Raw genomic sequence first — 26,207 nt, 5'->3', positions numbered from 1 at the left:
TACGTAAGAACTTTCGTTACTTTAGGTGGATGCAGCATTATCGTACAAACTAAAATCCACCGCCTTGACAAGTCACTAATGGGCAAATAAGTTTTCGAGTCTCTGGCCACTTGATGTTTCAAAAACAAATTCAGCTTCTGCGGAGACTTTGTCATTTAGGCTTAGACGCTTGCGGTGATCAGCACGCCATTCATTATTGTGCCAGAGAACGCCAAACCTCATTACCTTAAGCACACTTGCCTCCAGAACAAAGAACCTGGCCAATTTAATCTCAGGTGTGCTGCCTCGGTAGTCGATCAAATCAATTTCTGTAAGATGGAGATCAAGGCATTCGATGAGATTGTTATAGTGCGGCACATTTTTCACTTTCGGGTCTTTTTTATCTGCAAAAGAAGAGAACATATTAGAGCAGCTGGCTGCATAAGATTGACGTGTCATCAAGAGGTACCAATATCATTCGCTCATACGATAGGGTTGGTTGGCTAGTGATATTTTTTTCACTCTCTCTCTCTCTCTCTGTTTCCTCTCATTTAACTAGGAGCACGTGAAGAGCTTGGACATTTGTTGCCTTCCACTATGTGGCCGATGCCATATTTCGCAAAAGTATGCCACATAATACGCATCGATGTCAAATCAAAAGATTTTGGCACCGCTCTCGCGATGTGAGAGAGTTGGCACCGCTGTGCACACAGACCCACATGTATAAACAAATCAATCAAACCAACTACACCAGCCTCTCACTCTCCCAAACAAGTGTTTTTATTGCCTCAGTCCTCTCTCTCTCTCTCTCCCACGCAGTGTTTTTTCATTACGTGAGTTAATTTGGCACCGGAGCAAAGTAGGTGATCCAGATTGGGGCACCAGGTGAGCAATGGAGGGGCATCGATGCCAAATGCATCACAAGTGAATTTGGCACATGTTTTGGCCTACATAGCCCACTTTTGTACTCCCTCCGTCCCAAAATTCTTGTCTTAAATTTGTCTAAATATGGATGTATCTAGTTACATTTTAGTGTTAGATACATCTGTATCTAAACAAATGTAAGACAAGAATTTTGGGACGGAGGGAATACTACCTCGTATTTAGTATAAAATTTTGACCATAGATTTACCTAAGAAAATGCCAATGCATGTCACTAAAAATTACACCATTTGAAATTATGTTCAAATATGAATCCAACGATATAGTTCTTAGTGACATGCATTAACATTTTGTCAGTTAAATCTATGGTCAAATTTTGATACTACAAAATTGGAAGAGTAAACCAGGACGGAGGTAGTACTTGCTCTTAGGGTAACCATAGAGTTACTGGAGTAGTCTAAGTTACTTTCCACTATGACTAGCCTAGGCTACTATAGTAGTACAGCATAAAAACGATGCAGGTGATCACGTGAGAAAAAAATACTAAAAACATTTCTTTTGGTGCAGTGCGTAGATGCAGTTTTGAAGACTACACTTGTCATCGTAATTTGGGAAAATTACGTAAAAATTGAGCTACGTTGTGATTACCGTTTACTTATAGGAAAGAAGTTTCACCTCGATGAGTAGCTTCTCCGTGCACGGAAAGCATGTAAGGAATCCAACAACTTGATCCAGATTGGGGCCGATAGATTTTAGTGCTAAGATCTTCACTGTGCGCATGGACTGGGTCAAGCTTGTGGGAATCATTTTTTGGAAGACGGTCGTAAATACATCAAGAAGAAATTTAAAAATGTGAATTTTAAGAAGACGGAGAAGAAGATGAGTGTTGTACCTGAACGATTACAGATCCAATAAAGAGTTCGGAGAATTTGGCAGACGAGTACACCAACGCTGTCAATTTCGGCGCATCAATGACCCTGATTTTTGTTGGACCTTCTAGATCCGATACGAGCAATCTCTCAAGGAAAGGCGCATTCTCAATGACCATAACATGGAACAGCTGGAGTGATCTCTTCCCAATTGATGTCTTGTTGCGGGGCCAGCAAGACAGATAAATCCATCGGAGATTCGTCGAGGCGATGTGGAGGCTAATGAACCCGTGGATCTGCTCAAGACGAAGGTACTCGAGCGTAGTACAGCTGCAGAGCAGGTGCTCCATAGCATTCTTCGAGATGACAACGTCGAAGAGGTCGAGCTTCTTGAGTTGAGGGAGAAGAAGGGCAGGTGCGGCATTAATCTAGGGAAGATAGCAGGAGCTGAAGTTGGCGCGGCGCAGCGTTGGCGTGAGGCGGAGCGCGGACGGCAGCACAGAGCAACATCGTCCAGCTTCAAAGCTGAGCTCCTCGAGTTGATCTAGGGCGGGGGATAAGAACCACTCGTCGAACTTGGGTTGGACCTTGCAGTTGGTACTGAACATGCGGATGTCAAGGCGTCTGGCTGGCCCAGGGTGCGATGAAAGGATCTTGGAGACTGTGGCCATGCGTTTGCAATCCCCGTCGCAGAGGCAGCTGTCAATGGTGAGGTTGAGGGGGACGCAGCACCAGAGGGGGCGCCACCGCCGGGAGAGCAGGGCGGTCCGCACAGCTAATTTTGTGGGGAGGAGACCGATGATGACGAGCAGCATGTCGTCAGGGAGGCTATTGATGAAGTCCAGGCTCGCCGGATGCGGTTTTGGCTCGAGCCGCCTCTGCTTGTTGGCTGCCTCGCCATCCATCTCAACCGGCGGCGACGCCGGTGTACATGTGTGCTAGTGTGTGTTGTGTGTTGAATGTGCGCGAGTGCGTCCTTCTGTGCATGCCTCCGCGCAATGGTGAATTGTGCGCGAGTGCGTCCTTCACGCGCAAGAAGTTTTTCCTCAATGCGCCCTCAATTTACTAGCGTGCGGGGTGCTACCCCGAGTGGTTTAAACTTTGTTTACTTCACCGCGTGTCAGATGGGCCTCTAGTTTACTTATTTTCACCCACTACCACATGGGCCAGCACACGAAGATACAGAACACGAGCTGACAAGGCAGCATGTGGATTGGTTGACCGGTCAACTAAACAATATACGGAGCTATACGCTAACACAGTGAGCGTATAATCCGTCGGTATAGAGAGTTCGAGTGAGAGGGGAGGCCCGTGAGAGATAGCAGAGAGAGAGAGAAAGAGCTATTCCCTCCGTTCGATAATGTAGTTCCAACATTTTTTAAGTCAAACTTTTGAAACTTTGACCAAGTTTATAAAGAAATTACTTATATCTACAATACCAAAGATAAATGATAGTATGAAGTAATTACATGTTGTGATGAATCTAATGATCGTTCCAGATGTAAATGTTTTTCTCCACATATACCTGGTCAAACTTTTCTGAGGTTTGACTTTTCAAAACATCCATATGCTTATGGACGTGACAGAGTCCCTAACTAGAGAGAGAGAGAGTGAAAAAAGTGTGTGTGCGTGTGTGAAAAAGACATGGACAACACATGATAAAAGTAGAGAAAAAGCATGTGTGTCTTATGCAAACATATCACACATGCATCTTCGACAACGGAGGCAAGGTGAGGAGATAGTGTGTGGTTGTTTGGAACCGAGAGAGCAAGACCCCTAGCACGTGGCCAAGAGGGGTCTAACAAACAAGGGAGAGAGGTCGAGAGAGACGTACGGAGAAAATGCAGACATGGGAAGGAGAGAGTGTATGTTTGTCATAGAGAGATCCCCTGGAGATCATGATGGGACTACATGGGTGGGAGATCGAGTGACAAGGTGTGTGCGCGATAGAAGATGCCCCGAGAGATATCAAGATAGACGTATAGATGGAAGGAGACAATACGTGTGTTCCTAATGGCTAGTAAGAGATAATCATACTTAGGAGGGGGGAGTTCTTGCGCCTATGATGGAGTGAGGGATTATGGTACTTAGGGGGGTGTGTGTCACATGGAGAGAGAACAAGGGCGGAGAGTGTTGGATGGGTCTATATGTATAGCGCGAGCGAGACATGTGTATGTGTGAACCAGGGAGATATAAGGCCAATTTCGCTTGCGTCCTGAGCATCTTTTGCCTGGCCTAGGGTTGTGGCTGGATTTCATGCACGCTTGTTTGGTTGCTACCCTGTGAAAAATAAAGCCCGCCTAGCCTGGGTTCCCTTGCACTTTAATTAGCCTGGCTGAACTCCAGACACTGCAAGTAGCCTGGCCCAGGCGACTGATTTCGAACGCCTGGCCGTGCCTGGTCCTGTGGCCACGAGGCTAACAGCAACATAGATGGATATTAGCATTAAATAATTGATGCATGGATTGATTGATGGGACGTTGATGCTTTGCCTGGCCCAGGCATGAACCAAACGCTTCAGCACCACACAAGCCTGGCCAGGCAGAAATATTTTACATATCACGTCCACACCAGGCAGTACCGGCCATCAAGGCATGAGGGTCAGGTCACGAACCAAACTGGACCAATAAAGTTTGAGAGAGATTGAGGAGCCCCGATAAGGCTGAGTGGTGCGTCAGATAGCTGAGAGGGGGAACGAGATATTCCATCCGCTCGATAATGCAGTGCATGTAAATTTTTTAGAAGTCAAACTTTGGAAACTTTGATCAGGTTTACGCAAATGTTATTTATATCTACAATATCAAAGATACATCATACAAAACTACATCTCATGGTGAATCTAATGGTATATGTTTGCCGTACTAGATGTAATTCTTTTTCTCCACGTACATGGTCAAACTTTGTGATGTTTGACTTTTCAATAAATCTATATGCTATGGACCAAGGAGAGTGCCTCAGTCGACACAGATCAAGTGTGTGTGAAGGACAATGAGTAAGTGTGCAAAAAGAGTATGTGTGTGAAAGAGAAAGTGACAACAAATGATAAATTAGAGAGAGTGTGTGTTTTTTCGTTTCTTATGCGAACATATCACGCATGCATCTCCGAGATGGAAAAGTGAGGCGAGGATATACACGAACATAGCTAGTGTGTGATTGTTTGCAACGGAGAGAGACACCCCTGTAGCACATGTCCAATAGAGGTCTGGCCAACAAGGAACAAAGGTCGAGAGGGACACATGGATGGCATGGACGCATGGGGAGGGAGAGAGGGTGTGTTTGTGATAGAGAGATCCTGTCGAGATCGTGAGGGGACTATATGGGTGGGAGATCGAGGGAGTGCATGCGCGATAGAAAGATGCCCCAAGAGAAATCGAGATAGACCATGCACATGTTTGTGATGGAGACTAAGATTAGCTAGTCATATACATATAGGGGGACTATGTGTGCCTACAATTGAGTGAGAGACCATCATACTTGGCTAGCTGAGCATGAGATTGTGTGTGTGCGCGTGTGAGATGGAGAGAGAACGAGGGGGAGAGATAGAGTTTTAGATAGGCCTATCGAGTGCGAGTGAGATATGCATGTGTATGTGTGACCCAGGTGGATGGAGAGTGTGAGAGAGGGGGGAAGAGCTCCGAGACGACATAGTGGTGTGTGAGAGAGTTATGGGCAAAGAGCCAAGAAATTTGTGTGTGTACGATGAGTGCACCCAAGATATCTAGCTTGGACTAGCTAGAGTATCATACATAGTGTGCGAGAGAGACCTATAGATGGTGTATATATGCATGTGAACTAGAAAGACCCCCCCCACACACACACACACAAAGAGAGAGAGAGAGAGATGGAGATGGAGAGAAAGGGAGAGGGATCAACAAGGTTTTTGTGTCGGATGCGTGCGACAGAATTGAAGATTGTCGGAGAGAGAGAGAACAGGAGTCCAAGAGAGGGGGAGGTCGCGTTTTATGCATCAAAGAATGATATAAACCATGTTTCGATATAAACTTTAATTCAAATATTTAAATTGGAGAACATGTTGTCTGCAATCCACACATGAACGGATATATGTGCATATCAAACAAGTTCATTAATTTGACTTTCAACATGTTCATGGAGTACTATAATACTGTACATTGAGGTGTTCAATTTTGGATTTAGTTCACTATTTTGACCTACTGAACGAGCTATTTCATTGAATCGAGATATTTCATTTTGGGTTTGATTCGCGTTTTTGAGTGGGTCAACTATTTGTCATATAGTAAATCGCTAGCAACGAGCATGTAAAAACACATTACTCCCGAGCATCATCTCTCCATCTAAAAAAGAAGTGGCAAGCTAATATTTCAAAATTTGATCCGAATTGACTTGGTAAGGTAGACGTGGATGCTCGTTCTCCCAAAATTTGAACGAACCGTTAAACATCCTCTCTGCTCGGTGGAATTCGCTCGAGAAAATAAATGGGAGACGTGAAATTACCGTCCTATGTGGGACACGCATCAATTGGCCCATTGTACATCGAGGGTAGGTTCGTAACTTCATCCAAGCGCACCTCCTCGGCCAAAATGACATGTGCCGAATAATTCATAAACCATGGTCGGCAAAACACGCTCTCCTCGCCCGAAATCGCTCGCGCCCACTATAGTTCAAAACATGCCCTCCTCGCCCGAAATCGCTCCCGCCCACTATTAGGGGAGAAGCAAAGTTACTCTACTATCCCCGGCCCTCAGTACACAGACCCAAGCCGAGAAGCCTATAGGCAAGGGTAGAACTGTAACTCCCCCTCACATTTTAGACAAATGCGTCCGTAAGACATGGTTCCACTCCCCTCCCAATTTCCCCTTCCCCTCGCCCCCCCATTCATACCTTGTGGGAACCAAATCACCTTCTCCCCGGGAAGCTCCCTTCTCCCGAGCCGCGAAACCTCAGCCCCACCTCCATGGCGCCCCCATCGCACCAATTTCACAGCCTCCCTCCTCCCTAAGGCCGGAGACAATGTCCATTTGCCGTCGTACCCTGGGTCGTGTGCCTCTTACTCCGTGCTACTGGTGCTGCCTCGACGACGGCCGCGTGAACCGTACCGCAGCCGATTCACCCCCGCCGTTGTTCACGGCGCTGGAGCAGCTCCAACTTCGGATCCGTCCAGAGTCCTGGCGCTGCTTCCGCGTAGCCGTCGATCGTCGCGACATCGCTCTTTCCCTGCCGCCGGTCGCCACCGCAACCGCGTCGGCCTCACCGACTCGGCAGCTGGACCTGCCTACTTCACCATGCCGCCAGATAGGTCGCACCCTCATCTCAAATCACTTTATTTAGGCGCTAGTTGTCTGAATTTTTATTCTGGGCCAATTGATTCCCAATGGGAAGCAGCACCCCTCGAGGCGGCGGAGCTCCTAGGCTGCCGGTTGGCTGGTGTCTAACGTAAGGGTGCGGGGCCGCAAGTTCACCGCGGAAGCAGCGCTCAGATGGCTATCTTTTAGAGTTGCGTGGGTTGAAGGTACTGCCACCGCCGGATCTGGATGACGGGGAGTCTTTGTGGATTGGCCCGGGGGGCGGCGCAACCACGACAGTGCGGTGGGGCGGGGAGCGGGGTTTTGGCCGGGGCCACGGACGGCGGAGGCAGGCTGCTCTGTCGTTGGTCGCTGGCTCTTCGGGGAAGATTCTGAACAGTGTCAGCCGGCAGTCACAAGACGGCCAGCCATCCAGCGTAGATCGGACAGTACCAAAATAAAATAAAATAAAATCGTGTGACCCCAATTTAGTCTTCAGTCAACAGACGTGTGACCACTCTCGTACCTTGCTGTTGATCTCTTAGTGTATTTCTTCAGATCAAAGAGATATGTCGTTCTTAACACTATGTGTTATCTGCATCTTCAGACACACCGTCTTCCGACTCATCGCGGCTGCTCCAACAAGGGAAGCATACACCAGAAGGGAGCTATAGTCCCCACTCAACAGTTCCCTACATCGAATGCGCGTGCCCGACATGGACAACCACAACAACTGCAGGGCCATCGACAAGTCAGCACATGATGCTCACTCCTATGGATGGCAGCCAGATAGGTTGTACCCTCATCTTACTTGTGTGCAACATTTATGGCTTTGTTATTCATCTAAGCATGGAAAATAGATCATCACATTTCACTGTATATTCATGCTGATCTCTTACGGGTCTTGTTCAGGAGTTAACGTTGTTCCATAGTTCAGCTAAGATACTTGTTCTTTAGGTAACGTTGTTCCATAGTTATCATCCATCAGCCAATGCTATCCCACGGGCTGGTGATTATAGTATTATACCACTTCTAGTATTACCTATGTTGTTCTTTAATACTTCTGTGTGCCATCTAGTTAATCTCGAGTACAAATGATACATATTTTGTAGCTTTCATCTGTGTTCTCCCTTTAGTTTATGAGACCTGTTGCTGCTAGTTAACCCCAGTCCTACTATTTATGTTGTCTCCTACAGGCACTCATTACATAAATCTAACTACTAGTTGTCTTCCATGTATGTCAGATATAATTGCACACACTGATATATCCACAAGAACCTCATGGAGCAATGTAAAGGCCAATAAACTTGATGTCAATGATACCCAATATGATGGAACATGTAAAGGCAGTTCTTCAGAAGACTTATAGAAAGATGATGAATCCTCTTCACCCCACAAGGTCCTTGCTCTAACTGGCCTGTGATATGGGTACAACATGCATATAATGTCCTGGAGTGTATCTACTCTGTTGCAATGCCATGTTCTTAGCATGCTGATCATGCATGTAAATATGTCATGCCTTCCTATTTTTCAGTACCTATTCCATTCATGATAACATGTTTTCAAATTCAAGTACTGTCATTCTACTCTATCGCAATGCCATCTGCTTAATTTGGACATCATGCTTCTGAATATCTTATGCATTGTTATTCATCGGTATGTACTTCATCTGTCTACCATACCATGTTTTTTACATTGAAGTGTTGTTCTAGTGCTCTGTTGCAATGCCATCTTATTTTCCCAATCATACACGTGTATGTTGCCTTAGTTATTTTTGTATGTATTCCGCTAGCATACAGTTTTACATTCAACTAGTGTTTTTTTGCTATGTTGTCCTGTCGTATCCCTAGCTCTTACACCATACTCCCTCCGTCCGGATTACATGTTGCCGAAATGGATAAAAAAGGATGTATCTAGAACTGAAATACGCCTAGACCCATCCATTTTCTTCCGGATGGAGGGAATACATGTCAATATGTCATGCCTTTCTATTCTTCAGTACCTATTACATCTCTCTGTTGTCGCATGTTTTATAATTAAAGCACCATTCTTCTATACAAGGCATGCAAGGGGAAGACGACTATGTTAGAATCTGAAGGGTTACAAACAAGGCCTTTGCAAAAGATCCAAACGCCAGGAGATAATAAACCAACTCCAGTTTTTATAGATACTGCTCCAGCACAGAGAAACCCAACTCCTACTGATAATAAGCAGATTCCAGTGGCCAAAGAACTAGTCCGCTCGAGTCCAGCAAAAATATGTCAACTCAATTCTAAGAAGCGTGTGTGTATCCTTGCATCATGAAATTTTATAGCATGCTGGTCATATTTTCTACATGTTTCTTACCCATCTCTCTTTTAGAAAATAATCTTAACAGATAGAAGAATTTCTGCAATGGTATCGTTTATGAGGAAAGATTCTTGCAGGAATTCTCTCTACTCCAATGTAGATGTAAGTACCTGTTGTATATCACTATATTTTTACATCAGCATGTATTTTGTTAATCGGCGTGAATCCAACCTTTACCTGATCTAAATTTATTTGTAGCAAAATGTATGATTAAAGGCCACAATGTTGATTTTTGCAAGGAAAACCGCCTGGCAGTTTTGCATCCTGAGCTGCATGAGTGTACTATCTCATATCAGTGGGTTTGAATACTTTGGTTCTGCAGTGGGGTTTTCAGTGTTTTTTTACTGTGTTGTCATGTCGTATCCCTAGCTCTTACATCATACTCCCTCCATCCGGATTAAATGTCGCAGAAATGGATAAAACTGGATGTATCTAGAACTGAAATACGCCTAGACCAATCCATTTATTTCCGGATGAATGGAATACATGTCAATATGTCATGCCTTTCTATTCTTCAGTACCTATTCCATCTCTGCTGTAGCATGTTTTATAACGGAATCACCATTCTTCTATATAAGGCATGCAAGGGGAAGACGGCTATGTTAGAATCTGAAGGGTTACAAACCAGGTCTTTGCAAAAGATCCAAACGCCAAGAGATAATAAACCAACTCCATTTTTCATGGATACTGCTCCAGCACAGAGAAACCCAACTCCCATTGATAATAAGCAGATTCCAGTGGCCAAAGAACTAGTCCGCTCCAGTCCAGCAAAAGAATGTCAACTCCATTCTAAGAAGCGTGTGTGTATCCTCGCATCATGAAATTTTATAGCATTCTGATCATATTTTCTACATGTTTCTTACACATCTCTCTTTTAGAAAATAAGGTTAAACGATACAAGACTTCCTCCATTGGGATTGTATTCGAGGAAAATATCTTGCGGGAACTCTATGTGCTCCAATGCTGATGTAAGTACCTGTTGTATATCACTATATTTTTACATCAACATGTATTTTGTTAATCAGCGTGAATCTAACCTTTATCTGATCTAAAATTAGTTGTAGCAAAATGTTAAAGGCGCCAATGTTGATTTTTGTAAGGAAAACTGCCTGGTAGTTTTGCATACTGAGCTGCATGAATGTACTATCTCATAACACACACATTACTAAATTGTAGTGCTTCTCTGGTTGCCCATTCATTCATTGTGTCAATGTTGCTTTCGTATTACCTTACCTGGCTGATGATAGTTGTGCCATATTGTGTTAATTTGGTGTAGGCTAGTTGCCCAAACGTTCATTGTGTCAATGTTGCTTTCCTATTATCTGACTTGGCCAATGATAGCAATGCTAGTGTGTTAATTTTGTGCAGGTTGCTGAAGATAAGAAGACAAACTGTGAAAACAGCCAGGCAACCCCATTGTTTCTTTCCAGTAAATCTAGGCCAGGTAATATGGCAATAACTCATGATTAATTGGTTTGGTTCCCGTCCTAATTTATGTTATGATGCAGTGGTCGAGACACTCTCCACTATCAATAATACAAGCCTGCCAAAATCGCCATCTGAATCTGTTCGGTATCCTCTGTCTTGAATGCAATGGAATAAATGTATGTTTGTGAACCAATTAATGGCTGAAGCAATGATGGAAATGGTGGATGAATCAGAGGTGCAGAGTCGTGCGACACAACAACTGATCAATGTTTTCAGAGACAGTGTAGCAAAGCAGCAAGAACTTTCCCACATGCTTATGGGCGTCATCTGTGCTGAGGTTGCAGATTGTGACATTGTAGATGGTTAGGTTCTGCTCATTTTTTTGCACTGGCATCAATCTTTGATTGCCCAGTGGATGTAATTTCCTGTAATATATGCTAGATGTGCAACGTTATTCCCTGTATGTCATACCTTTGCTTGATCGGTTTTGGTCCTGTGCATAATTGCTCGTCGTAATGGGCTCAAATTATCTAATTTGGCCTAAAGACATGAACGAACTTTAGTGGGCCCATTAAGTTAATGGGTCGTTACTAGGCCGAAAGTTAATGGTCGGCCCTCTTACCTCCCGGGTCGTTAACAGGCCGACATCGAAGCGAGCAACAGGTGGCCCCAATTTATTTCACGGGTCGTTAACAGGCCGTTACTAAGTTTGGGCTACATATGGCCCAACTATATTGTAGGCCTTTAGCAGGCCGAAAAAGACAGCGGGCTTGTACTGGACCATGAAGAGCATGGGCCGCTAAGAGGCCGAAAGTCAGGTCGTATTGTAAACGGCCCAACTGTGTTGTGGGCCTTTAGCAGGCCGAAAGAGAAACCGGGCTGGTATTGGACCATCAAGGGCATGGGCCGTTAAAAGGCCAAAACTAAGGTCCGACTACAAATGGCCCAACTCATTTATGGTCCGTTAACAGGCCAAAAGGCACACAGGGCCGGGAATTGGCCCAACACTTAAATGGGTCGCTAAAAGGCCAAAACTCAAGTCCGACTACAAATGGACCAACTGATTTATGGGCCGTCAATAGGATGAAAGTGACACCGGGCCAGAAATTGGCCCAACACTTAAATCGGCCGCTAAAAGGCCGAAACTTAGGTCCGACTACAAATGGCCCATCAGATTTATGGGCCGTCAACAGGCTGAAAGACACACTGGGCCGGAAATTAGCCCAACATTTAAATGGGTCGCTAAAAGGCCGAAAGATGTACATCCTGAAAATTGGCCCATCCATTAAATGGGACATTAACAGGCCGAAATCTCATCGGGATGATATTGAGCCCAAATATATAGCGGGCTATTAACGGGCTCGAACTGACGATGGGCTGCAATGGTGTCAAATCTTTAACGGGCCGTTGACAGGCCGAATTGGCACATCTCGTATGGGTCGTGGGCTTAAATGGACCTGACACAAGTAAGCCTTATATGGGCCGGCCTGCTAATTTTTACTGGGCCGGCCTTTTTCACCAGAATGGGCCACTCTTGGGCCGTGCCACGTGTCGACCTATCATAGGCGCCTCCTGTCCAATGAGTGGATGACATCTGTCCCAACGGTGAGGCAACACGTGTTTCCTGCGGCCAATGATGATTTTACACGTGGAAAATCCCCATTGGTCCGGGCTGTTAACGGGTTATCGGATCCAAAACCGGGCCCGATAGCTTAACGGTGTGGATGCCACGTGTCGGTCACCCTTGACGAAAGCACTTATGTGACGCGCGATTTATTGTCATGGAAGTGGACACTTCCGTGATGATAATTTTGGTAATGTCATGGAACACTTCTACGACAGCACAGGTATGACTATCTTGATTCTGTCATAAAATTGTCATGGATGTACATGCATGACAAAAAACGCGACCTACTGTGACAAACACGTATCATCACGGAAGTGTATTTTTTGTAGTGGGAGTACCTAAAAAACTTGGAGATCCGGGAATACCAACTATACCTTGCTCCATCAAAAATAATTATGCCTTTCTCTTTATATAAAAGACTTGATTTGAATAAACTCAGACCTACAGAAATATCTTTGCAAATGGCTGACAAATTAACTGCCATACCTATTGGTATCTGTGAGGATGTGCCCGTTGTTGTTGCTAATGTTACTATTTTGACTGACTTTGTTATACTTGAGATGCCTGAGGACGACAACATGTCGATTTTCCTTGGTAGACCCTTCTTGAATACTGCAGGGGCTATTATTGATTGCAATAAAAGTAAGGTCACTTTTCATATCAATGGTAATGAGCATACGGTGCACTTTCCGAAGAAACAATTCCAAGTGAATGATATTAATGTTATTGAAAAATCTCCAACAATCACTATTGGAAGTTTTCAAATACCTTTACCTATTGTCAAAAAGAAATATGAAATGCTTATTATTGGGGACATTCATATCTCCATTGAGGTAACTTAGTGATTTACGATAGTTCTTCGGTTTCATGCTAATTGAAAATGGTTGTTAATAAGACTTGATCAACCTTATTAATGGATCATTTTTTAGAGGTATGAAGTTGATGAATTTAGTAAGCACTACCTTCTCTCCCTACTTTTTATTTTCTATTTTTATTAGTTAAATAAAATAAAAGACCATGTTTTGTCTATTTTATGAATTTCCCGTGCAATAAAAATGACCCAAAAATAAAAGTTCTTAGAATGCTCTGAAAATTTAATAAGATTTTTTTCTGAATATTTAAGATTTTCTGGTGCAAATAATATCAGAGGGAGGTGCACCAGGTGGGCACAACCCACCTGGGCACGCCAGGACCCCCAGGCGCCCCCTGGTGGGTTGTGGTCCCCACGTGGGCCCCTCACTTATCCCTTCACACCACATCATCACTTACCTCCAGAAAAAAAAATCTCCATTGCTCTCTCCCTTGTGTTCTTGCTCTCAAACCCGCGTATTTCGATCTCTTTGCTCGAAGCTCCATTTCCGAAACTATTTCGGGGGATTGTTGCTTGGTATGTGACTCCACCGTTTGTCCAATTATTTTTTGTTTTAGTGGTTTATATTTTGAATAATTAGCTAGTCTTGGTGTTGTTGTAGATGAGCTTGCATGTTGAATTCTTAGAGTTCTAGGTAGTTTGAATGCTTACTATGGCCTCTATGTATCCCTATGAGTAGTTGGTATCATTCTTGTGAAGTTTTGTTGAGAAAATTTTGTGGGCTAAAAATTTCAGAATTTTTATTCATAGGAAAACCGTGAATATATTTAGGAAGTTTGGTTCCAAGAAGAACTCCAACGGTGTTATTGGGGAGTCATCTGACAGTGATCTCCATCCTTGGAGGTTGGCAGAAGTATGGTCGTGCGAATGGCCACACACCCCGTTCATGGAAGAGGCTGGAATCCTTCAGGAGTTCACACAATATGCTGCTAATGCCGGCCTCACCGACTTCATCGCAGCTGAATGTGAACAGTATCATCTCCTCACCAACATATTTGTTCAAAGTTTTACTTTCCTCCTAGGAATAATCCTCGTGAGGTGCGGTTTGATTTATATGCTGAAACCCATCAGATACCACTTACTGAATTTTGTAACATATGCATGATCCCTTCTGATGGGAGCTTAGCTGAGCCTAGGCCGGTAGAGTTTGAGGCCTTTTATCGTACCTTGACGGTGGGAGATGAGAGAGGGGTGTAAGCTATCACTGCCGCTGGCTTGCATTTTCCTGTTGTTCATTACTTTGTTATTTTCATTGCAAAATGCTTTCTTGCTAGAGAGAAGGTGAGTGCACTCAGCTGACCAGACCTTGCTGTTTTGCATCGTGCATTAGAGGGCGACAACACTTGTATCTTGGAAGCTATTGTGGCACGTCGCCTCCACATTAATAGGTCCAAGGGTAAAATACATGGTGGGATTTTTGCTACGCATTTGACGGCTCACTTCGAGGTTGAGATATGCCCTCATGATTACCCTCTGACCAAGGTTTACCTAGATCGCGTGGCCATGGATCACCACCATTTTACTGATATCGAATCTCCTAACATCCCTATTCCATATAACCTGGTTTTCAGTGTTAACACTCGTGATATTATTCCCTTGCTTGATCCTGTTGTCAGGGGCGGATATAGGATTATGCCTGCGGACATCATCGCCTACTGGAACAATCAGGCTGCAGAGGAGGAGGAAGAGCCTCGGCAGTGGGATCAGTGGATGCCGCTCCTTAGTACCCCAACTACTATCCAGGCTTCTGATTGGTTACCAAGTTAGGCCAAAATCCTAAGCTTGGGGGAGTGATAACCCACAAGTATAGGGGATCAATTGTAGCCTCTTTCGATAATAAGACGGTCGAACCCAACGAGGAGCTAAAGGTAGAACAAATATTCCCTCAAGTTCTATCGACCACCGATACAACTCTACGCACGCTTAATGTTCGCTTTACCTAGAACAAGTATAAAACTAGAATTACTTTGTAGGTGTAACGGGATAGGTTTGAAGAATATAAAGAGCACGTAAATAAAAACTAGGGGCTATTTTAGTTAAAGAAGCAATAAAGTTAGTATAGCGAGTGTGGAAAAGTCATGGTAGGAGTTGCGAAATTGTCCCTAAGCAATTGACTACGTTACTAGACCGATCGATAGCAAGTTTTATGTGGGAAAGGCCACTGCTAGCATGTCATCCCTGACTTGGAATTCTATGCACTTATGATTGGAACTATTAGCAAGCATCCGCAACTACTAATGTTCATTAAGGTAAAACCGAACCATAGCATTAAGATATATTGGTCCCCCTTCAATCCCGTATGCATTAATTTCTATGCTAGGTTGAAGCTTCTGTCACTCTTGCCCTCCAATACATAGTCCTATCAACATACAACTAACCCTATGGTGTGATCCACGCATGCGCTCATATGATGGCCACCAAAGGATAGCAACATAACCACAAGCAGATTAAACCAATCATAGCAATTCACCAATTACCGATAGGACAACGAAAATCTACTCAGACATCATAGGATGGCAACCCATCATTGGATAATAATATGAAGAATAAAGCACCATGTTCAAGTAGAGGGTACACCGGGTTGCGGGAGAGTGGACCGTTGTAGATAGATGGGGGAAGGTGATGAAGATGTTGGTGAAGATGACAGAGGCGTTGGTGTAGATTGCGGTGACGATGATGGTCGTTGTGGCGTTCCGGCGCCACCGGAAGAGAGGGGGAGAGGGGGCCCCTTCTTCTTCTTCCTTGACCTTCTCCCTAGATGGGAGAAGGGTTTCCCCTCTGGTCCATGGCCTCCATGGGGGTGGAGGGGCGAGAGCCCCTCCGAGATTGGATCTGTCTCTCCGTCTCTCTCTGTTTCTGCGTTCCTGATTCTAGCCTTTCACCGTTTCTTATATTCCCAGAGATCCGTAACTCCGATTGGGCTGAAATTTTAACACAAAATCTATCCGGATATTGGCTTTCTTGCGGCAAAAGAAGGGCACCAATAGCCTTATGTGGTGGCCATGAGGGTCAGGGGCGCGCCCACCCCCTGAGGCGCGCCCCTGCCTCGTGGCCCCCTCGGGCATCGTCTCGCGTTGATTCTTCTTCCCAAAAATCGCATACATTCCAAAAAAAAATCTCTGTAAGTTTTTATCCCGTTTGATATGGATTTTCTATGAAGCAAAAAACATGCAACAAACAGGAACTGGCACTGGGCACTGGATCAATATGTTAGTCCCAAAAATAGTATAAAAAGTTGCCAAAAGTATATGAAAGTTGTATAATATTGGCATGGAACAATCAAAAATTATAGATATGACGGAGACGTATCAGCATCCCCAAGCTTAATTTCTGCTCGTCCTCGAGTAGGTAAATGATAAAAAAGATAATTTTTGATGTGGAATGCTACCTAGCATAATCTTGATCATGTAATCTAATCATGGAATGAATATTAAGACACGAGTAATTCAAAGCAATAGTCTATCATTTGACATTAAGACAATAATACTTCAAGCCAAGCAATTATGTCCTCTCAAAATAACATAGCCAAAGAAAGCTCGTCCCTACAAAATCATATAGTTTGGCCATGCTTAATTTTTGTCACACAAAATGCTCCCATCATGCACAACCCCGATGACAAGCCAAGCAATTGTTTCATACTTAGCATTTTCAAACTTTTTCAACTTTCACGCAATACATGAGCGCGAGCCATGGACATAGCACTATAGGTGGAATAGAATATGATGATGGAGGTTGTGTGGAGAAGACAAAAAAGGAGAAAGTCTCACATCGACGCGGCTAATCAATGGGCTATGGAGATGCCCATCAATTGATGTCAATGCGAGGAGTACGGATTGCCATGCAACGGATGCACTAGAGCTATAAATGTATGAAAGCTCAACAAAAGAAACTAAGTGGGTGTGCATCCAACTTGCTTGCTCACGAAGACCTAAGGCACTTGTGGAGGCCCATTGTTGGAATATAAAAGCCAAGTTCTATAAGTGTATGAAAGCTCAAATTGGATACTAAGTGGGTGTGCATTCAACTTGCTTGCTCATGAAGACCTCGGGATTTGAGGAAGCCCATCATCAAAATATACAAGCCAAGTTATATAATGAAAATTCCCACTAGTATATGAAAGTGATAACTCAAGAGACTCTCTATATGAAGAACATGGTGCTACTTTGAAGCAAAAGTGTGGTAAAAGGATAGTAACATTGCCCCTTCTCTCTTTTTCTCTCAATTTTTTTTGGTGGGCTTCTTTGGCCTTTTTTTATTTGGGCTTCTTTGGCCCCTTTTATTTATTTTATTTTTTTAAGTCAGGAGTCTCATCCCGACTTGTGGGGGAATCATAGTCTCCATCATCCTTTCCTCACTGGGCAATGCTCTAATAATGATGATCATCACACTTTTATTTACTTACAACTCGATGTCTAGAACAAAGTATGACTCTATATGAATGCCTCCCGCGGTGTACCGGGATGTGCAATGATCTAGCGTAGCAAAGACATCAAAACACGGAAAAGCCATGAAAACATCATGCTAGCTATCTTACGATCATGCAAAGCAATATGACAATGAATGCTCAAGTCATGTATATGATGATGATGGAAGTTGCATGGCAATATATCTCGGAATGGCTATGGAAATGCCATAATAGGTAGGTATGGTGGCTGTTTTGAGGGAGTCTTATGTGTGATAGAGCGTATCATATCACGGGGTTTGGATGCACCGGTGAAGTTTGCACCAACTCTCGGGGTGAGAAACGGTAATGCACGGTACCGAAGAGGCTAGCAATGATGGAAGGGTGAGAGTGCGTATAATCCATTGACTCAACGTTAGTCATAAAGAACTCACATACTTATTGCAAAAATCTACAAGTCATCAAAACCAAGCACTACGCGCATGCTCCTAGGGGGATAGGTTGGTAGGAAAAGACCATCGCTCGTCCCCGACCGCCACTCATAAGGAAGGCAATCAGAGAAACACCTCATGCTTCAAATTTGTCACACAATGGTTACCATATGTGCATGCTACGGGACTTGCAAACCTCAACACAAGTATTTCTCAATTTCACAATTACTCAACTAGCACGACTCTGATATCACCACCTTTATATCGCAAATCTATTGCAAGGAATCAAACATATCATATTCAGTGATCTACACGTTTTATGTAGGATTTTATGACTAACCATGTGAATGACCAATTCCTGTCAACTCTCTAAATAGATATAAGTGAAGCAAGAGAGTTTAATTCTTTCTACAAAAGATATGCCCATGCTCTAACAAATATAAGTGAATCAAAATAGCATTCTACAAATGGCGGTTTTCTAAGTGAAGAGAAACAGGCAATCCAAACTTCAAATGATATAAGTGAAGCACATGAAGCATTCTATAAAGCCATACTCAAAAGATATAAGTGAAGTGCAATGATCATTCTATAAATCAACCATGGACTATCTCATACCAGCATGGTGCATCAAAGAAAAGTGAAAACTAAATGCAAAAGACGCTCCAAGATTTGCACATATCACATGAATGAAACGAATCTGAAAACATACTGATACTTGTTGAAGAAAGATGGGATGCCTTCCGGGGCATCCCCAATCTTAGACGCTTGAGTCTACTTGAATATTTACTTGGGGTGCCTTGGGTATCCCCAAGCTTGAGCTCTTGTCTCTCCTCCTTCTCCTCACATTGAGACATCCTCGATCTTCGAACACTTCATCCACATAAAACTCAACAGAAAGCTCAGTAAGATCCATTAGTATAATAAAGCAAATCACTACTCTAAGTATTGTTGAAAACCAATTCATATTTTGTTTTTGCATTTTAGCTACTGTAATATAACTTTTCCATGGCTTAATCCACTGATAGAAATCGATAGTTTCATCAAAACAAGCAAACAATGCATCAAAAACAGAATCTGTCTTAAACAGGACATTCTGTAATAATATGAACATTCACCATACTTCTGGTACTCCAAAAATTCTGAAAAAATTATGAAAAATAAAAAAATTGTATAGAAAGACAGTGCAAAAAGTTTCAGAACCGTTTGACATTCCAGTAAAAAATGTAAAATCGCACACTACAGCCAAAGTTTCTGTCTTGCACCGCACAAACCAACAAGCAATGTAAACATCCTAAAGGCAAATCTTGGCACATTATTTTTATTTTAACACTTTATAAAAGCACACAACAGAAAAAAATTACTCTCTAAAACTTCCGGGTTGTCTCTCGGGCAGCGCTTTCTTTAAAGCCATTAAGCTTGGCATATAGTGCTCAAGTAATGGATCCACCCGGATCCCAAGGTATATCAAAGCCAATTTTAATTAACAATGATTTGTGATTTAGTAGTGAGAACAAAGTAACATATATCATGCAACAATGAAGTCTAACTCTCTTTCTATGCATCGGCATGTCATAAAAGAACAATTCATGCACACATAGTAAAGGCCAATGTATAGTATAAATAGTTTCTTGCAATTTTATCGTCTGGGAAACATAGAGAGGTGGAGATATAGTTCCTCTCTCATAATAATTGCAAGTAGGATCAGCAAGCACATGCATACTATATCTATCAAAATCATCATGTGTAGTAGTAAAATGCAACCCATCAATAGAATCCTTAATAAGAGCAAACTTCTCCGATATAGTGTAGCCGGGAGAATTCAAAAAGATGATATGACTATCATGTGTGGGTGCAATATCAACCAATTCATGTTTAACATAAGGAAATATAGCAAGTTCATATCCATAAGCATAATTCATATTGGCATCTTGGCCACAAAACAATCATCATAGCAATCATCCTTCGGTAAGCACGAAGGGAAATTAAACAATGTATGAGTTGAAGAGTTACTCTAATTAGAAGGTGGGCACGGGCACCTAATCCGCTCTTCCTCCTTTTGTTCTTCACTCTCCTCATCATCTTTTTCATCCAATGAGCTCATAGTTTCATCAATTTCTTCTTCCATAGACTCCTGCAAAATATTAATCTCTTCTCGGACAGCGGACACTTTCTCAATAAATTCATCAGTATCATAATTGTATTTATAATTCTCATAGCAATATTTAAGGATAGCTAAATTTTCAGGTCTATAAACTGAATCATCAAAATCTTCAAACTCTTTAAACAAAGATTCAATTTCACAAGCACCCTTAAAAGCAACAAATTCTTCTATTCGTTCCACATCATAGTAATCATATATACCATTATCATAAGAAGCTAAGGTTTCATTGTCATTAAATTTGCATGAAAAGGGAAGGTGTGGAGCCTTCATCCTATATCTCAAGCATAGTTGCCGAGCATACCAATGCAACATATGAATTTGATCCCATAATAGTTTCCATTTTTGAGTCAAGCCATAATCCCTAAAGTATTCACGTTGATCCAACGTGTCTCCAATTACATAATTGAATGGGGTTTTCTCGGGATTATCAAAGTTGTACATAATATCTTTCACATAATGAGATCGAGGGTTTTAGGAGGTTCCCCATCTCTAGCAAGTAAACCTATTTTTTTGGTATTTCGTGTTCCATATCCATAAATAAAGATAGCAAACAAGAGCACAGAATAAAAACTAGTTAGTGATAAAGCAAACAAGCACACATGAGAATATTCACCCCATGCTATAACTCCCCGGCAACGGTGCCAGAAAAAGGTCTTCATAACCCACAAGTGTAGGGGATCAATTGTAGCCTCTTTCGATAAGTAAGAGTGTCGAACCCAACGAGGAGCTAAAGGTAGAACAAATATTTCCCTCAAGTTCTATCGACCACCGATACAACTCTATGCACGCTTAACGTTCGCTTTACCTAGAACAAGTATAAAACTAGAAGTACTTTGTAGGTGTAACGGGATAGGTTTGCAAGAATATAAAGAGCACGTAAATAAAAACTAGGGGCTGTTTTAGGTAAAGAAGCAATAAAGTTAGTATAGCGAGTGTGGAAAAGTGGTGGTAGGAGTTGCGAAATTATCCCTAAGCAATTGACTACGTTACTAGACCGATAGCAAATTTTATGTGGGAGAGGCCACTGCTAGCATTTCATACCTGACTTGGAATTCTATGCACTTATGATTGGAACTATTAGCAAGCATCCGCAACTACTAACATTCATTAAGGTAAAACCCAACCATAGCATTAAGATATATTGGTCCCCCTTCAATCCCGTATGCATCAATTTCTATGCTAGGTTGAAGCTTCTGTCACTCTTACCCTCCAATATATAGTCCTATCAACATACAACTAACCCTATGGTGTGATCCATGCGCGCGCTCATATGATGGGCACCAAAGGATAGCAACATAACCACAAGCAAATTAAACCAATCATAGCAATTCACCAATTACCGATAGGACAACGAAAATCTACTCAGACATCATAGGATGGCAACACATCATTGGATAATAATATGAAGCATAAAGCACCATGTTCAAGTAGAGGGTACAGCGGGTTGCGGGATAGTGGACCGTTGTAGATAGATGGGGGAAGGTTATGAAGATGTTGGTGAAGATGACGGAGGCGTTGATGTAGATTGCGGTGATGATGATGGCCCCGTCGGCGTTCCGGCGCCACCAGAAGAGGGGGGGGCAGAGGGGCCCCCTTCTTCTTCTTCTTCCTTGACCTTATACCTAGATGGGAGAAGGGTTTCCCCTCTGGTCCATGGCCTCCATGGCGGCGGACGGGCGAGAGCCCCTCCGAGATTGGATTTGTCTCTCTATCTCTCTCTATTTCCGCGTTCCTGATTCTGGCCTTTCACCGTTTCTTATATTCTCGGAGATCCGTAACTCCGATTGGGCTGAAATTTTAACATGATTTCTATCCGGATAATGCCTTTCTTGCGGCAAAAGAAGGGCACCAACCGCCTTAAAGGGTGGCCACGAGGTTCAGGGGCGCGCCCACCCCCCTGGGGCGCGCCCCCTACCTCGTGGCCCCCTCGGGCATCATCTCACGTTGATTTTTCTTCCCAAATATCACATATATTCCACACACAAAATCTTCGTGGGTTTTTATCCCGTTCGGACTCCGTTTGATATGGATTTTCTGTGAAACAAAAAGCATGCAACAAACAGGAACTGGCACTGGGCACTGGATCAATATGTTAGTCCCAAAAATAGTATAAAAAGTTGTCAAAAGTATATGAAAGTTGTATAATATTGGCATGGAACAATCAAAAATTATAGATACGACGGAGACGTATCAGGGAGTACGTGTTTCTCACCGACATTACATTCATGTCCACTTATTCCAGTTGTCAGTGTTCACACTTTTTCATTGTATCATCCATGCTTAATTTATTTTCTTGCTTTCTTCTTGTGTGTTTGAAAAATCTTAGAGAAAACAAAAAACTTAGTTTGTAGTTAGTTTATTTTCTATGCATGCTTAGTTGTAATACTAAAAAGAAAACCCAAAAAGATTTCCTTGTTCTTCTTTTGCTTGTTGGGAGCTTTCCAATGTAAATAGTTTTTCTTGTTTTTGCTTTTCCCTTTTATTTGCTTGTTCAAGAAAACCAAAAACTCCAAAAATATTTTAGTGTGTTTCTCTAAATTTCTTTTCTTTTTATTCGAGTTGTACCAAGGAGAAGACCACGATGAAAATGTTGAGTGGCTCTCATTTGAATAATTGTTGATCTAATAAAGTGCCCATTTTACCTTGTCTTCTCCTGTTGGATAAAATGTTTGCAGAGTCCAGCTTAGTCCACGGCACTCTTGCACTATTATTATTTTCACATCGTTCGGTCATGCAAGTGAAAGGCAATAATGATGATATTCGATAAACTGACTATGGCAGAGAGAAACGGGTATGAACTTGACTTGTTCTGTTTGTGTAAATATGTTTAACCTAGTATCCATGATTCAGCCCATTATGATTAAACATGTTTGCAATGACAATTAGAGATTATAGTTTCTCATGCCATGCATAATTAGCTAGGAGTGGATAATGATTTATCTTGGATATCAACATTGCGTTAAAATGATTGTGATGTAGTATGATAATATGGTATCCTCCTCTGAATGTTCGAGTGGCTTGACTTGGCACATGTTCATGCATGTAATTGAATCAAAACCAACATAGCCTCTATGATATTTATGTTCATGGTGTTCATATCCTACTCATGGTAGTGTCCAACGTTACTTATGCATAATGCATGTTCCTGACTATTGTTGCTCTCTAGTTGGCCGCTTCTCAACCTATTTGCTAGCCTTCGGCCGTACTAAGTGGGAATTCTGCTTGTACATCAAAAACCTTGAACCCAAAGTTATTCCAGATGAGTCCACCATACCTACCTATATGCGGTATTACCATGCCATCCTAAGTAAATTTGCATGTGCCACCTCTAAAAACTAATAATAAATATTCTTTTTGTGTGCCTGGATCATTCATGGAATGACAGGAGGTGGTTGGTATCTTCCATGCTAAGCGGGTTATTCTCAGGTCGAGTGTTTATTCACTCGTCATCGCACGAGAAAAGGGTGGTAACAGGGATGCACAGTCCCAAACTGCAAACAGAAAAAGCTTACAAATAATCAAACAAAAACTCCCAATGGAGTCAAAACCTTTACTTTTATTGCTTGGGAACCGCCACTAGAGTGCTTAGCATGGAAGATATTGATAACTGATAATTGTGAGGTAAATGAGAAGGGTGCATGTCTCAAAATATCATTTACCTCTGTTTTAAAAACTTGAGCTCTGGCACCTCTGCAAATCACTGCTTCCCTATGTGAAGGGGCTATCTATTTACTTTTATGTTGTGTCATCACCTTCTAAAACAAGCGCCAGAACTTGAGAGCACTGTTGTCATGACTTATGCATTGTGTGTAGATAATGTTGGGTGCATCATGACTGGATCTTTTCTATCATGAATTACAATGTTTAGTCCCTGCTTGAACTTTGGAGGTGCTCTGCATTTATGTTTTGCGGTCTCAGAAAGGGCTATCGAGATACCACTATTGTCATATTATATCATGGTTGTTTTGACAACGTGTTGTCGTTTGAGACATCTTATTATTGCTCGCTAGCTGATTATGTTATTGATATGAGTTAATATAATCTTTAAGAGTTATTGTCAGCATGGTTAGTTATAATGTTTGCTGAAAACCTGGGTGTTGTTTAAGCTTATTTATGCAAACAAGAGCAAAAGAGTTCGTAAAAGTTTTTCTTTTTCACTTTCAGTTTATCAACTGAATTGCTTGAGGACAAGAAAAGGTTTAAGCTTGGGGGAGTTGATACGTCTCCAACGTATCTACTTTTCCTAACGCTTTTCCTCTTGTTTTGGACTCTAATTTGTATGATTTGAATGAAACTAACCCTGGACCGACGTTGTTTTCAGTAGAACTACCATGGTGTTGTTTTTGTGCAAAAATAAAAGTTCTCGGAATGGAACAAAACTTTGCGAGGATTTTTTATACAATAAATAAGAATTTCTGGAGCGAAGATCCACCGGAGGGGGGCACCTGGGTGGGCACAACCCACCAGGGCGCCCAGGTAGATTGTCCCCACCTGGTGGCCCCGCAGACCCTGGAACCGACGCTATAAAATCCTATTTTTCCAGGAAAAAATCAGGGAGAAAGAATTATAGCGATCCATGAGACGGAGCCGACGTCACCTCCTGTTCTTCATCGGGAGGCCATATCTGGAGTCTGTTTGGGGCTCCGGAGAAGGGGATCTTCGTTCTTCGTCATCACCAACCCTTCTCCATCGCAAATTCCATGATGCTCCCCACCAGGAGTGAGTAATTCCTTCGTAGCCTCGCTGGTCGGTGAGGAGTTGGATGATATTCATCATGTAATTGAGTTAGTTTTGTTAGGGCTTGATCCCTAGTATCCACTATGTTCTAAGATTGATGTTGCTATGACTTTGCCATGCTTAATTCTTGTCACCTTGGGCCCGGGTGCCATGATTTCAGATTTGAACCGTTTATGTTATCACCATTATATCCATGTTCTAGATCCGATCTTGCAAGTTATAGTCGCCTACTACGTGTTATGATCCGGCAACCCTGGAGTGACAATAGTCAGGACCACTCCCAGTGATGACCGTAGTTTGAGGAGTTCATGTATTCACCGTGTGTTAATGCTTTGTTCCAGTTCTCTATTAAAAGGAGGCCTTAATATCCCTTAGTTTCCAATAGGACCCCGCTGCCATGGGAGGGTAGGACAAAAGATGGCATGCAAGTTCTTTCCATAAGCACATATGACTATTTACGAAATACATGCCTACATTATATTGATGAACTGGAGCTAGTGTTGTATCGCCCTAGGTTATTACTGTCTCATGATGAATATCATCCAACAAGTTACCGATCCAATGCCTATGAATTTATCTTATTTAGTTCTTGCTAAGTTACTACTGCTATCGTTACTGTTGCACTTGCTACAAAACTATTGCTATCACTGTTACCGTTACTGTTATTTCTATCACTATTATTAAAACTATCATATTACTTTGCTACTGATCATGTTGCTGCAGATAATTAATCTCCAAGTGTGGTTGAATTGACAACTCAGCTGCTAATACCTTCAAATATTCTTTGGCTCCCCTTGTGTCGAATCTATAAATTTGGGTTGAATAATCTATCCTCGAAAACTGTTGTGATCCCCTATACTTGTGGGTTATCAGCCCTCCATGTTGATGCCCGGAGCCGGCGCCAGTTCCTGCTCTGGCTACTCTGCCTCCTCCTCATCTTCCTGATCCGCCACCTCCATCGGAGCCAGCAGCTGCTCCTCTCCCTCCTCCTCCTCTAGCTCTGGCGAGTCCGGAGGCAGCCCGGCAGCGATGCGGTCGGTGCGCCTCGCCTGGATCTCCTGCTCGATCTGGTACCGATACTCCAGCATGAGCATAGAATAGGTGGTTATCTTTTTCTTGGCCATGGCAAAGCCAGAGAGTGTGGGAAGGGTGCCAGAGCGGGAGGATTTATTGGCCTCGGGCGGCGAGCCGGACTAGCACCACGTACCAT

Source organism: Triticum urartu, chromosome 4, assembly GCF_003073215.2.
Source record: "Triticum urartu cultivar G1812 chromosome 4, Tu2.1, whole genome shotgun sequence".
NCBI classification, from domain to species: Eukaryota; Viridiplantae; Streptophyta; class Magnoliopsida; order Poales; family Poaceae; genus Triticum; species Triticum urartu.
This window is presented reverse-complemented; position numbering follows the sequence as displayed.